This window comes from Stenella coeruleoalba, assembly GCF_951394435.1.
Source record: "Stenella coeruleoalba genome assembly, chromosome: 6".
Taxonomy (NCBI): domain Eukaryota; kingdom Metazoa; phylum Chordata; class Mammalia; order Artiodactyla; family Delphinidae; genus Stenella; species Stenella coeruleoalba.
Window position 1 is genome coordinate 50,945,014 of NC_137151.1, and position 13,699 is coordinate 50,958,712.

The window sequence follows — 13,699 nt, forward strand, 5'->3', positions numbered from 1 at the left end:
CTATGGCTAGGACTTCCAAAGCTATGTTGAATAGTAGTGGTGAGAGTGGACATCCTTGTCTTGTTCCTGATCTTAGAGGAAGTGCTTTCAGTTTTTCACCATTGAGAATGATGCTTGCTGTGGATTTGTCATATATGGCCTTTATTATGTTGAGGTAGGTTCCCTCTCTGCCCACTTTCTGGAGAGTTTTTATCATAAATGGGTGTTGAATTTTGTCAAAAGATTTTCTGCATATATTGAGATGATCGTATGGTTTTTCTTCTTCAGTTGGTTAATATGGTGTATCACATTGACTGATTTGTGTATATTGAAGAATCCTTGCATTCCTGGGATAAACCCCGCTTCATCATGGTGTATGATCCTTTTCATGTGTTGTTGGATTCTGTTTGCTAGTGTTTTGTTGAGGATTTTTGCATCTATATTCATCAGTGATACTGGTCTGTAATTTTCCTTTTTTGTAGTATCTTTGTCTGGTTTTGTTATCAGGGTGATGGTGGCCTCGTAGAATGAGTTTGGGAATTTTCCTTTCTCTGCGGTTTTTTGGAAGAGTTTGAGAAGGATGGGTGTTTGCTCTTCTCTAAATGTTCGGTAGAATTCACCTGTGAAGCCTTCTGGTCCTGGACTTTTGTTCGTTGGAAATTTTTAATCACAGTTTCAGTTTCATTACCTGTGATCGGTCTGTTCCTATTTTCTATTTCTTCCTGGTTCAGTCTTGGAAGGTTATACCTTTCTAAGGATTTGTCCATTTCTTCCAGGTTGTCCATTTTATTGGCATAGAGTTTCTTGTAGTAGTCTCTTAGGATGCTTTGTATTTCAGTGGTGTCTCTTGTAACTTCTCCTTTTTCACTTCTAATTTTATTGATTTGAGTCCTTTCCCTCTTTTTCTTGTTGAGTCTGGCTAAACATTTATCAATTTTGTTTATATTTTCAAAGAATCAGCTTTTAGTTTTATTCATCTTTGCTGTTGTTTTACAGTTTCTAGTTCATTTATTTCTGTTCTGATCTTTATGATTTCTTTCCTTCCGTTAACTTTGGGTTTTGTTTGTTCTTCTTTCTCTAGTTCCTTTAGGTGTAAGATTAGATTGTTTATTTGAGACTTTTCTTGTTTCTTGAGGTAGGCTTGTATTGTTACAGATTTCCCTCTTAGAAGTGTTTTTGCTGCAGTCTATAGGTTTTGCATCATTGTGTTTTCATTGTCATTAGGTATTTTTTGATTTCCTCTTTGATTTCTTCAGTGATTAGTAACGTATTTAGTAACGTATTGTTTAGCCTCCATGTGTTTGTGATTTTTACATTTTTTCCCCTGTAATTGATTTCTAATCTCATAGTGTTGTGGTTGGAAAAAAATGCTTTATATGATTTCAGTTTTCTTAAATTTACTGTGGCTTGATTTGTGACCCATGATGTGATCTATCCTGGAGAATGTTCTGGGTGCACTTAAGAAGAAAGTGTAATCTGTTTTAGGATGGAATGTCCTATAAATATCAATTAATACCTCTGGTCTATTGTGTCATTTAAAGCTTGTGTTTCCTTATTAGTTTTCTGTCTGGATGATCCATCCATTGGTATAAGTGAGGTTTTAAAGTCCCCCACTATTACTGTGCTACTGTTGATTTCCTCTTTTATAGCTGTTAGTAGTTGCCTTATATATTGAGGTGTTCCTGTGTTGGGTGCATATATATTTATAATTGGTCTATCTTCTTGGATTGATCCCTTGATCATTACAAAGTGTCCTTCTTTGTCTCTTGTAACAGTCTTTTTTTTTTTTTTTTTTTTTTTTTGTGGTACACGGGCCTCTCACTGCTGTGATCTCTCCCGTTGCGGAGCACAGGCTCCAGACGCGCAGGCTCAGCGGCCATGGCCCACGGGCCCAGCCGCTCCGCGGCATGTGGGATCCTCCCGGACCAGGGCACGAACCCGTGTCTCCTGCACCGGCAGGCGGACTCTCAACCACTGTGCCACCAGGGAAGCCCTGTAACATTCTTTTTTTTAAAGTCTAATGTATCTGATATGAGTATTGCTACTCCAGCTTTCTTTTGATTTCCTTTTGCATAGAATATCTTCTTCCATCCCCTCACTTTCAGTCTGTATGTGTCCCTAGGTCTGAAGTGGGTCTCTTGTAGACAGCATATATATGGGTTTTGTTTTTTTATCCATTCAGCGAGCCTGTGTCTTTTGGTTGCAGCATTTAATCCATTCATGTTAAAGGTAATTATCGATATGTATGTTCCTATTACCATTTTCTTAATTGTTTTGGTTTGTTTTTGTAGGTCCTTTTCTTCTCTTGTGTTTCCCACTTAGAGAAATTCCTTTAGCATTTGTTGTTGAGCTGGTTTGGTGGTGAAGAATTTTCTTAGCTTTTGTTTGTCTCTAAAGCTTTTGATTTCTCTGTTGAATCTGAATGAGATCCTTGCTGGGTCGAGTAATCTTGATTGTAGGTTCTTCCCTTTCATAATTTTAAGTATATCATGCCACTCCCTTCTGTCTGGCAGAGTTTCTGCTGAGAAATCAGCTGTTAACCTTATGGGAGTTCCCTTGTATGTTGTTTGTCATTTTTCCCTTGTTGCTTTCAGTAATTTTTCTTTGTCTTTAATTTTTCTCAATTTGATTACTATGTGTCTCGCCATGTTTCTCCTTCGTTTTATCCTGCCTGGGACTCTGCACTTCCTGGACTTGGGTGGCTTTTTCCTTTCCCATGACAGGGAAGTTTTTGAGTATAATCTCTTCAAATATTTTCTTGGGTCCTTTCTCTTCCTCTTCTCCTTCTGGGACCCTTATAATGCAAATGTTATGTTTAATGTTGTCCCAGAGGTCTCGTAGGCTGTCTTCATTTCTTTTCATTCTTTTTCCTTTATTCTGTTCGGCAGCATTGAATTCCACCATTCTGTCTTCCAGGTCACTTATCCGTTCTTCTGCCTCAGTTATTCTCCTATTGATTCCTTCTAGTGTATTTTTCAGTTCAGTTATTGTATTGTTCATCTTTGTTTGTTCTTTAATTCTTCTAGGTCTTTGTTAAACATTTCTTGCACCTTCTCCATCTTTGCTGCCATTCTTTTTCTGATGTCCTGGATCATCCTCACTATCATTATTCTGAATTCTTTTTCTAGAAGGTTGCCTCTCTCCACTTCATTTAGTTGTTTTTGTGGGGTTTTATCTTGTTCCTTCATCTGGTATGTAGTCCTCTGCCTTTTCATTTTGTCTATCTTTCTGTGAATGTTGTTTTTGTTCCGCAGGCTGCAGGATTGTAGTTCTTCTTGCTTCTGCTGTTTTGACATCTTTAGTTTTTATGTAGAATATGTATCCATTAATTTTGTCTTGTGATTTGTGCGGTAGAGGCCTTCTTTATTAAAAAGTCTATCTCCATCTCCATCTTGTACTTCGCTCGTTAAGTTTTCTTTTACATTTAGGTTTTTATCAATCTGGAGTTCATCTGCATATATGATATAGGAAGTGTCCAAATGTATTTTTCTTCACATAATAAGCCATTTCTCCAATACTATCTACTAAATTATTAGTCCATTTTCCACTGATTTGTGATCCTGCACTTTCATGTGCTAACTTTTCATTAATTATGGTGTTTCTGGGCTCTCTATTGTATTTCACTGGTCTTCTCATCTGTTTATGCACCACTCTCATGCTGTTTTCATGGTTTTCAGTGTTTTAAAATCTGGAAAGGTTAAGTACAAATCAAAAAGATTTGTTCTTTTAAAAAATTTCATAGCTATTCACAGATCTTTATTCTTTGATGTAAATTTGAGAATCACTGTCTTATTCTAAAATTATTCTTTCTAGGATTTTAATATGAATTTTATTGAATATATGGATTGATTTGGGGAAAATTGGCATCTTTAAAATCCTTCATCATTTTATTCTCAAGCATGTTATCTTACTCAATCTTTTAGGGCTTTCTTTAATGGTTTTTTAATATGTTTTCAAAAATTTCTCCCAGAACATTTCAGGCATGGTTTGCTAAATTCATCCCTAGATACCCTACAGTGTTTCTTGTGTTTTATAAATGGATTCTATTTCTATTATATATTCTATGTAGTTACTGCTACTTTAAAGGAACATTCTTATTTTTAAGTTGGATTTTAAATGCAATAAACTCACTTTACTTTCTTATTGATTTTAATAGTTTGTTGATTTTCTTTTAGTTATTTTTTTATCTGGAAAAAGAAATTTATCCTTTTTTTAAAATTCTTATATGTATTTTGTTTTAATAAACTAGTTTATTTATTGACCAGGACATTCTCTACTATATTGAATAACAGCTGTAATAGAGGGTGTCCCTGCCTTGTTTCAAAACGTGAAATGTGTACATCTAAATTTTTCTCTAGTAAGTGTAATGTATAGTATTTATTTTATCATGTTTGGGAAATTTTATTTTATACCTAATACAGTGGAAACATACATTGATAGTATGTTTTATAATAATAAATTACTATTAGAGTTTATCAAGTAATTTTTGGCACTATTGAGAACATCTCTGGAGCAGCTCCTTAGGACTTTTGAGTATAAACTGTGTGGGGTTCTGCAGTAAGACAATAAAGGCAGTGTCTTTATGAGCTGGGCCACTTAAGGTTAATAGAGAGTGTTGAGCTAATTTACTACCCAGTTTTGTTCTTAAGCATGTTTGGTGAAAGAGTCTAATTTTTGACATGGTTGTGTAGCTGGCTCATTGCAAATCAAATGAGGATAACATGAAAATGTAATAGTAAATGTTAATTCTTCTTGGGCTAAAACTATTCACAGTCAGTACTGATAGAATATAATTTTAATACTGCTACCAACTTCTTTGTTATATTTTGGCAGAAAAAGTGACACTTTTAAGCTGAATTTATACTTACTAAAGAAAAAACTGAATATAAAGAATATGAAGTGTACACAAGTTTGAGAGGCAGAAAAACAAACTTATCTTTAAATTACAATATCCCATTGCTGTTTTAGTTTGATTTACTATGGTTTTATAATTACAAATATTTTATCAGTTGTGATCATTGCTTAGGAAAATGTTATGCACGAATGGAATCATGCAGAATTTTTCAATTTTTTTATTTGAAAAAGAAGAAAGGAAGCAAAAGAATTCTATGCACAGTTTCAGTTATAATCTAGAGTCAGTTAATGATTTTCTGGATGACCATAAAGACTGGAAAATCATAAGAAGAAGGGCTTAATACTTTAAAACATGCCAGGTACTACAGACTTTGAAATAACAAGTAAAAGTGAGCATTGTGTATATCTCAGAAAAAGAGAATTTTTTTTTTTTTCCTTTTCATTCAAGGTCATTGACTCTGATATCTGAAGCACAAAAAACAAGTTCTTCGTAAAAACTCTGATGGCATTTTTTTAAACTACAAAATCGATTATGTGATTCTGGACCCAAGTATAAATAACTTCCTTGAGGAATTCAGTGTCACTTGTGGGGAATTTTTTGTTCAATTTATTTTTCCTTATTTTCTTCTATAAGTGCAGCTACACTTAAAAAAATTCTGAGTTTTTCTGCTTTTCTTTTCTCTTTTCTGTTTGGCATTGTTATGTTAAACTTAGGAATGATTCAGATGTGGGAAATGGGAAATATTTAGTGAGTTCAAAAATAGGACTAGTGTGCTCCTTTTTCTTTTTTATAATTGGCATGGCTCAACTGTCTGGTACTCAACAAAATTAAGGGGTGTTGGGCATCATCAGAAGAGCTACGAACAACAAATGCTGGAGAGGGTGTGGAGAAAAGGGAACGCTCTTGCACTGTTGGTGGGAATGTAAATTGATACAGCCACTATGGAGAACAGTATGGAGGTTCCTTAAAAAACTAAAAATAGAATTACCATATGACCCAGCAATCCCACTGCTGGTCATATACACAGAGAAAACCATAATTCAAAAAGACACATGCACCTAGTAAGAACCTGCTGTATAAAAAATAAATAAATAAAATAAAATTCAAAAATACAAAAAAAAAAAAAACGAAAAAGACACATGCACCCTAATGTTCATTGCAGCACTATTTACAATAGCCAGGTCACAGAAGCAACCTAAATGCCCATCGACAGACAAATGGATAAAGAAGATGTGGTATATATATACAAAGGAATATTATTCAGACATAAAAAAATGAAAGTGGGACATTTGTAGAGATGTGGATGGACCTAGAATCTGTCATACAGAGTGGAGTAAGTCAGAAAGAGAAAAACAAATGCCATATGCTAACACATGTATATGGAATCTAAAAAAAAAAAAAAAGGTTCTGAAGAACCTAGGGGCAGGACAGGAATAAAGATGCAGATATAGAGAATGAAATTGAGGACACGGGGAGGGGGAAGGGTAAGCTGGGACGAAGTGACAGAGTGGCATTGACATGTATACACTACCAAATGTAAAATAGATAGCTAGTGGGAAGCAGCCGCATAGCACAGGGAGATCAGCTCCGTGCTTTGTGACCACCTAGAGGGGTGGGATAGGGAGGGTGGGAGGGAGGGAGATGCAAGAGGGAGGAGATATGGGAACATATGATACGTATTACTGATTCACTTTGTTATAAAGTAGAAACTAACACACCATTGTAAAGCAATTATACTCCAATAAAGATGTAAAAAAAAAAAGAAAAACAAATATCGTATATTAACCATATATGAGGAATCTAGAAAAATGGTACAAATGAACCAGTTTGCAAGGAAGAAATAGAGAAACAGATGTAGAGAACAAACGTGTGGACAGCAAGGGGAGAAAGTGGGTGGGGGTTGTTGTTGGTGGTGTGAATTGGGAGATTAGGATTGACATATATACACAAATATGTACAAAATAGATGACTAATAAGAACCTGCTATATAAAAATAAATAAAATAAAATTCCAAAATAAAATTAAGGGATGTTGTACTCTTACCCTCCAGTATCTGCTTCTCCTAATAATAGTCTCACAGGATAAAAATCCAAGTCACGTATGAATGATGATGTAGGGATAAGCGTATCATAAATATTACACTAACTTCTCAAATTTCTTGCTTACTTTTGTACTTCCCACTGGGTTTGAGTTAGCATTTTAGCCAGAAAAGAGTGGTAGATACCAAAATTTATTATAAAGCTACATTGTCGATCCTGTAAGCAAAGTAAGAGATTAAAGAGAAAGTAACTGTAAGATTGTAATAGAGTTACGTAAATTTTGCAATGCTCGTATTTTAAAATGTAGTAAACTTTCCATTCTTAAATCACTCAGTCTACTTCAATTAGAGGGTGTTATTCTGTAATAGGAACGGAAGGTCAGTATTAAGATACACAACTTGGTGAAAGGGGGACCTTGTGCAGAAAGAAACTGGTAAGTCTTTCTCAGCAAGTGACATGCTAGAGTTTTGCTTTACTGCTCCTGGTGATATGATTCAACTTCTCTCTGTCACTACTGCTCTTTCAACTAAAACTTGCTGCTTTTACAACGGTTCTTCTTAATATCCTCTACACACTCGTGTTTTCTTCTTCATAACTTGATCTGGCCCATTATATCCTCTCCTTCACCTCATGGCCTCTATTTGAGCAATATTTTACTTTAATTTCCCACTGCTGACACCAGTTCTCACTGTATTTCCCATTTCCCAGAGCAAGATTTTAATGAACTCAGTTAAGCTTTTCACAATAAGCCAATTTACAGGCCACTGGACAACTGAAAGGTGGTCTCACCTTGGGCCACATATCCACCCATTTTCCAATCACTTGTGTTCCAAGGGAGATAGAGGAGGTGGGTTATATGATACAGATTATGGCCTCCCCTACAGTAGGAAAAGCTGTGGCTAATATCTTCAGCAGGAACTGTGGAAAGGCAGTTTCTTTGTAAGGGGTGGTAGTCATGATGATTGATGTGTCTGGTGTGGCAGCAAACCACAGACTCTCATGGTTTGTAAGGAGGAGCTGAACCATCACTCTGAATGTTACGGGAGGCAGTGGGCTCAGGAGACTCACACACAGAAATATAAACATCCCCAGAGCTTTGCTGCTGGAATGTGATACCCAAAGAAGACAAAAGCTTTTCAAGCAACCTGTAGCTGTTAACAATTAGCAGAGGTTCTGGGCTAGTGATGCACACGGAAAGGCTGGTTTTATTGTATCATGAGTTTATCTATTTTGGGAGACTTCGTGAAAATATTGATTAATTTTACCACAGAAGCAAAAGAATAGATGTCTTGCAACTATGTCTGTGCTCCTTGGTTACCATATCCTGTGTGATTTTCTTTCTTATCAACAGGCATTTGAAGGCTGATCTGTGATAATTAAATGTAGATTGAAATGTGACAAGATTTAATATAAACCTCTGTGCTTCCAAGGAAACTGCAATTAGTGAAGATTACATTCCAGACTCCTGTAAAAATGCTATGAACTGTCATTTTTCTCATCAGTTAGCACTCAGCTTTGGATTTCCTCGTGGTTTTAGAAATAAAGAGGATTCTTCTCGGTCCAGTAGGAATATTGTCATGTTTATGCATGGAATAAATAATAAAAATTGCTGAAAGATATCTTCTTCAATCAAAATTATGGTATTACCATGTTAAAATTGTAAATAATTTATTTTCTTTCACATGGTTGACTTAGAGGTTTGCAAAATATGGAAATCATTAAATGAGTCAACAGCCTTACTAAAATTTGGGATGTTACAAATATTTGAAAGATTTTAAAAATTATTTAGGATGAAGGTAGGGGATAATCAAATCAAATATTTGGTTCACCAAACTTCCATCATCTTTAAAAATAATGTGATTTTTAATGCTTCCTTTTGCTTAAACATGCTTAAGTAGTAAGAACTTGAAGTGTTTTCTTTTTAAATAAACTTTCTTTACTGTCCGTGAAATAGAAATAAAACAAAAATCAGCAATAAGACAGTAATGAATCCAAAACCCTCTTTACTCTCCATGAAATAGAAATTACATTTACCCAAAATAAATCAGTAATAAAATGGAAAGCTAGTCTTCTAGCTTGCCTATTGACATATTATCATAAGTTTGCATATAGATTATGCCATTTAATGTTTAAAAACTGTACCTGGACAATGTTGTAATTTATTGTATTTAATATTCTCTAACTTGCTTCTTTCACTCAACATTAGTTTTTCAAGAAGAATCTGGATGATATTGATCTAATTCATTCATTTTAACTGTTATCTGATGTTATATTACATAAAATCCCACGATTTATTTGATTTTAGATTGCTTTCAGTATTTTGCTACTTTAAACATTTTTGTACATGTTTTCTTGGGCATATATAAGAGAGTTTCTCTAGGAATTCCCCTAGAATTCCCTAGTTTCTTATATACTCTTGAGAGAGGAATTGCTGGATGGTGTGCTAAGCAGACTTTAAAGTCTTTTAGATATTGGTAAATTTCATTCCAAAGGGATTGTACCAATTTGTACTCCCACAGATACTATAATGAAAATTCCTGTTTTCCCATATTTATGAAAATCCTGATCTTAATTTAAGGTTTTCAAATTTGATAGATATGAAAGATCAATGTCTTAATTTTTATTTCCTTGATGACTAGTCAGAACATAGAGTTAGGACAAAGAGCCTTTCATATATCTGTTAACAATTTGGAAATTTTAATCTATTAACTGTTCATATCCTTTGCCATTTAAATATTTTATGGTCTTGTTTCATCTTTAATTGACTTATAAGAATTCTTTCTGGGTTTAAATAGTAATCCTTTATATATAAGTATTATAAATTATAGATAATATCATTTAATATAAAATATTAAATATATGTTATAGTACATATTTAATACAATTTAATATAATTTACTAATATAATTATTCTGTATAGTAAAGATTGTATATAATTATATATTATAAATACAAATACTTCATATATGTATATTTTGATGCTTATTTAGATTTACCAAAATATTTTCCAGTAATTTTTGCTAGTTATTGTTTCTTGCACTTTACTTTTTCTTCTGTGGTTAATTTTCTCCTTCCTGACACATGCCCTTTAATACTTTTTTTCAAAAAGAATCTCCGGGTGGTAAACTATCTCATTCTTTGTTTTTCTGAAAATGTTTTCATTTTATGTTACTCTTGAATGCTGTTTTATCTGGTTTTCTAATTTCAAATGACTGTTTTCTCAACACCTTGAAGGCGTAATTCTGTTCGGCCTTTGTTGCTGTTTATGGAGAGTCTACTCTTTGTCTAATTGTTATTTCTTTGAGAATTGTTAATCTTGGTTTTTTAAAAATATTTTTCTCTTTATCATAGGTGATTTTCAATATTACTCTGAAGTGTTTAGGTAGAAATTTATTGTTATTTGCCTCTATAAGTCCTCTGCTTTTTTCAATTAAGGAGATATTTTTATTCATTGACTCTTACCTCTCCTTAGTTTTCTTTATTCCCTCTTTACTGGAACTCATATTGAATGTATGTTGAATTTTCTCATTCTAAACCCCCTATTCCCTATCTCCTAACCCCTCTTCTGTGTTTTTCATCTTTGTTATTAGTGCTACATTCTGTGTAACTTCTTTGGATCGCTTCTCCAGTTTACCATTTTTCCCTTCAGCTTAACCAGTTCTGCTTCTTCCTGTGTTTAACCATTTGTTTAGCCTATTAAAATTTTAGTGTCAAATATTATATTTAAAAATTTATGTTATTTTTATTAAAATAAGAGCACACTGTGCTCATTAAGTTTTTCATTCCTTCTTTTAAACACTTAAAAATTTATCTTGGGACTGATTTAGTATCTCAAGTTTCTTGGATTTCTAATTCTCCTGTTAGTTCTGTCTAATTATTATTTATCATGTGTATTATTCCTTTGTATGCATTATACGCTTATTTTCAATGAGTATGTTTATTCTGTGGGAATTCCCTGCACCCTAAATATAGACAGTGTTTCTACAGAAGAATTTTGGGTTTGTTTCTGCCACAGTTCTAGGATTTCACTAATTTTTATGTTAAATTCTGGGCTTTAGATTTCAGCACCATATGAGTAGTATAAATTTGGACTCCTTACTCATGTACAGGTGTAACTTTGATGTTCCATTTTTCATGGGATTCATTTAACTTCCACTGAATTCTAGGCACACAGTAAGTTTCCTTGCTGCTTCCTGAGTTGTTTGGTGAAACTATTCCATTCTCATTTTTATGGAATGGCGTCAATTCAAAGCTTCCTACTTTGCAAGAAGATTGATTCCAGCTCTTTGCCTTATATAAGCTCAAGGCACATCTCCTGCCCTTGTCTGGTATTTGAAGCCCCAGCTCTGAAGTCCTTAGGGCTTATATCCAGGAATTATATCCTTGGGCACCTGATACATTGGCTTTTGCATCTACCAGTTCATCTTTATATATAAAAAGTTAGAGTTATACTTTATTAATCCTTTCCCTGTTTTTATAGTGAGATAGGGGTTTATGTTAGTTCAGTCTTCTATATTATTGGAAGAGTATTATTTTCCCCTTAATTTTCTAGATATTAAAATGGAAAAAGCACAACTTTGTTTATGTAGTATTAATTAGGCTTAAGGGTGGCTATTCTGTTGATCATTACTGTACTTCAAAAAAAGTAACCAAATTCTATTGTTTATCACACATTTAAGTTTCTTTTAAAAGTAGAATATTACAGCTGATATTGGGGAAGTGAAGAAGGCATGAACAGGATTACCAGAAATGGGAGTGGAGAGAATACTTCAAAAAATGCATGTTATTTCAATTAAACTTTAAAGGGGCTTTTAAAAAAGTGAGTTAATTGAATATTTTGACATAGGTTACTATTTTTAAAGGAATTTATCTTCTAAAAGGTGTATTTTTATGAGGAAAAAAACGACTTTAAGAAGTAGGGCAATCACACTGAATAGTATCTAGAACTAGAATATATATACACAGTCTGTATGTCTATATCTGGAGTTTTAGTTGAGGAAAACCATTATAAATATATTTTCTATTTGTCCTATCCTCTTCTCTCAACTGACTTACAACTAAGTCAGTTGGGAGGATTATTTTTAGGAAACCAGCATAAAAATGAAAATTACTGCCTATCTTACTTGGGTTCCCCTAGAGAGCAGAACCTAAGTTGAAAACTTTTGTATAAGTACTTTATTGGGTAATAAACCCAGGAATCAGGCCAGAAAAAAAAGAGAACCAACAGAAGAATATGAGTTGATTACTACAATGGAAGCCTGGGTATTATCTGAGAAGCCATGTATCCCAGGACCATCTGTTTGTGAGTGAGAGGAGGAATGGAGAAACATCGATTCATTGGATTCTGTTCACCATTGACCAACTTTTCCCCATGGAGAATTACCTTCAAGGTTGTATATGTGTCAGTATATCCATACTGAAGCTTAGGACTGGAGGAAAGAGATGTGTAGAGTGGGATGGAGGTACTGTGTGAAGCTAGTCAGACTCTATGATGAACTTGCTGCAGTGGAGACTGGAATATAAGACAGGTGAAGCCAAGAGGATTTATAAGAACGCATGAGTGCAAGTAAAGATAAAAACCAAAACCTTTTTTTTGTGTGTGTGAAGTTAGTAAATTTGCTTAATAACATAGTATCATCAATTAACAACCATATAATTGCTTTTTACTTTGGACACTTCAGACAAGATTCTGAATGAAAAATATATGCAGTGGATCATTCTGACACTGGGAAACATGACAAAGACAAATCACTTGAAAGTGTGCAATAGAATGAGAACACTGGGCCAGGTCAACATATTGTGTTTGCAGAACCTCATCCTTTTGTTCCAGAATCATAATAGAGAAGGCAGAGCTGGAGGTAAGTGTAGGAGCTGGGTTCTGCTGATAATCAGGGGAGGAGCTCCAAATGCCCATCAATCATGCATGAACTTGTAATATTGGAACAGATCACTATAGAGGGGACCAGTATTCCCCTTATAAGAGCATAACTCAAAAATTGATAGAGTGGCCACTGCTTCCTCTGTTCTGTCCATAAAATCTTACCTCTCCAAAAATTCAGATCTTCTAGTAAGTACAGGTAGTGATTATTCATTTTACAGTCCATCTCCTGCCTATTATTTTCTCCCACCTGAATAAGGTATTGAGGAGGACCCCTAGAAGTTTGAATGTTTTCCTCTTCTCTAACAATATGTATGTCATTTCTAATGTAATATAAATACATGCCAATAGCATCTACAGATTGTAGATCTGTGAATATCATTGCCCTATCAAATATCAACAAATTAAATGTTTAGAGGTTGCAATTGAAGCAAGTATTCAAGGATTCTTGAGCTGAAAACTTTAAGTTCCTACCAATGTTTATACTGTGATTTGGGGGTTATAGATGGTTGGCTATTGAAAGGGGAAGGGGTAGTACGGGCAAAGAGTTAAAAACCATAGTTTTGCATAATGTCCTCATTGGAATAACTGTTTCATTTTATGTATCTAAGATGCCTTGTGATTGACTAAATTTCTCAGGTTTTGGGTGGAGGTTTTGGATGGATCTTATACATAGTGTTGGAGAAGGTAATCTAGAGAACATGACCACTGTTTGACCTGTGAGCTGGACTGGGGCAATCAGAGGCTCCTCACCTGCCTCCCCTATGCTTGGAATGTACCCTCTCCTCATGGTTCCTACAGTGGGAGTCATTTTCAAGGCTGCAGTCTTTGAGAGAACAATCTGTTGTTGACATTATCTGGATGGTATATGTGCCTGAACCCCATTAAGGCCTCTATACAAGCTTTTAATATTCTGGTGGGTGGGTGTGGTGATATATTAGTCTTACA

The 13,699-nt window shown here is 34.4% G+C and overlaps 1 protein-coding gene across 5 annotated transcripts in view; it reads left to right on the forward strand.

Moving 5' to 3' along the window:
- Positions 1–13,699, forward strand: part of LOC307188252 (uncharacterized protein) — a 401,616-nt gene that overhangs the window by 136,573 nt on the left and 251,344 nt on the right. The window contains exon 5 of one of the 5 annotated variants that reach the window (XR_013828869.1): positions 8,225–8,558. The exons of the other annotated variants lie outside the window; for them this stretch is intronic. The gene's annotated coding sequence lies outside the window, so the exon portion shown is untranslated. Of the gene's footprint in view, positions 1–8,224; positions 8,559–13,699 lie in introns of those variants that run through there. 5 annotated transcript variants of the gene reach the window in all.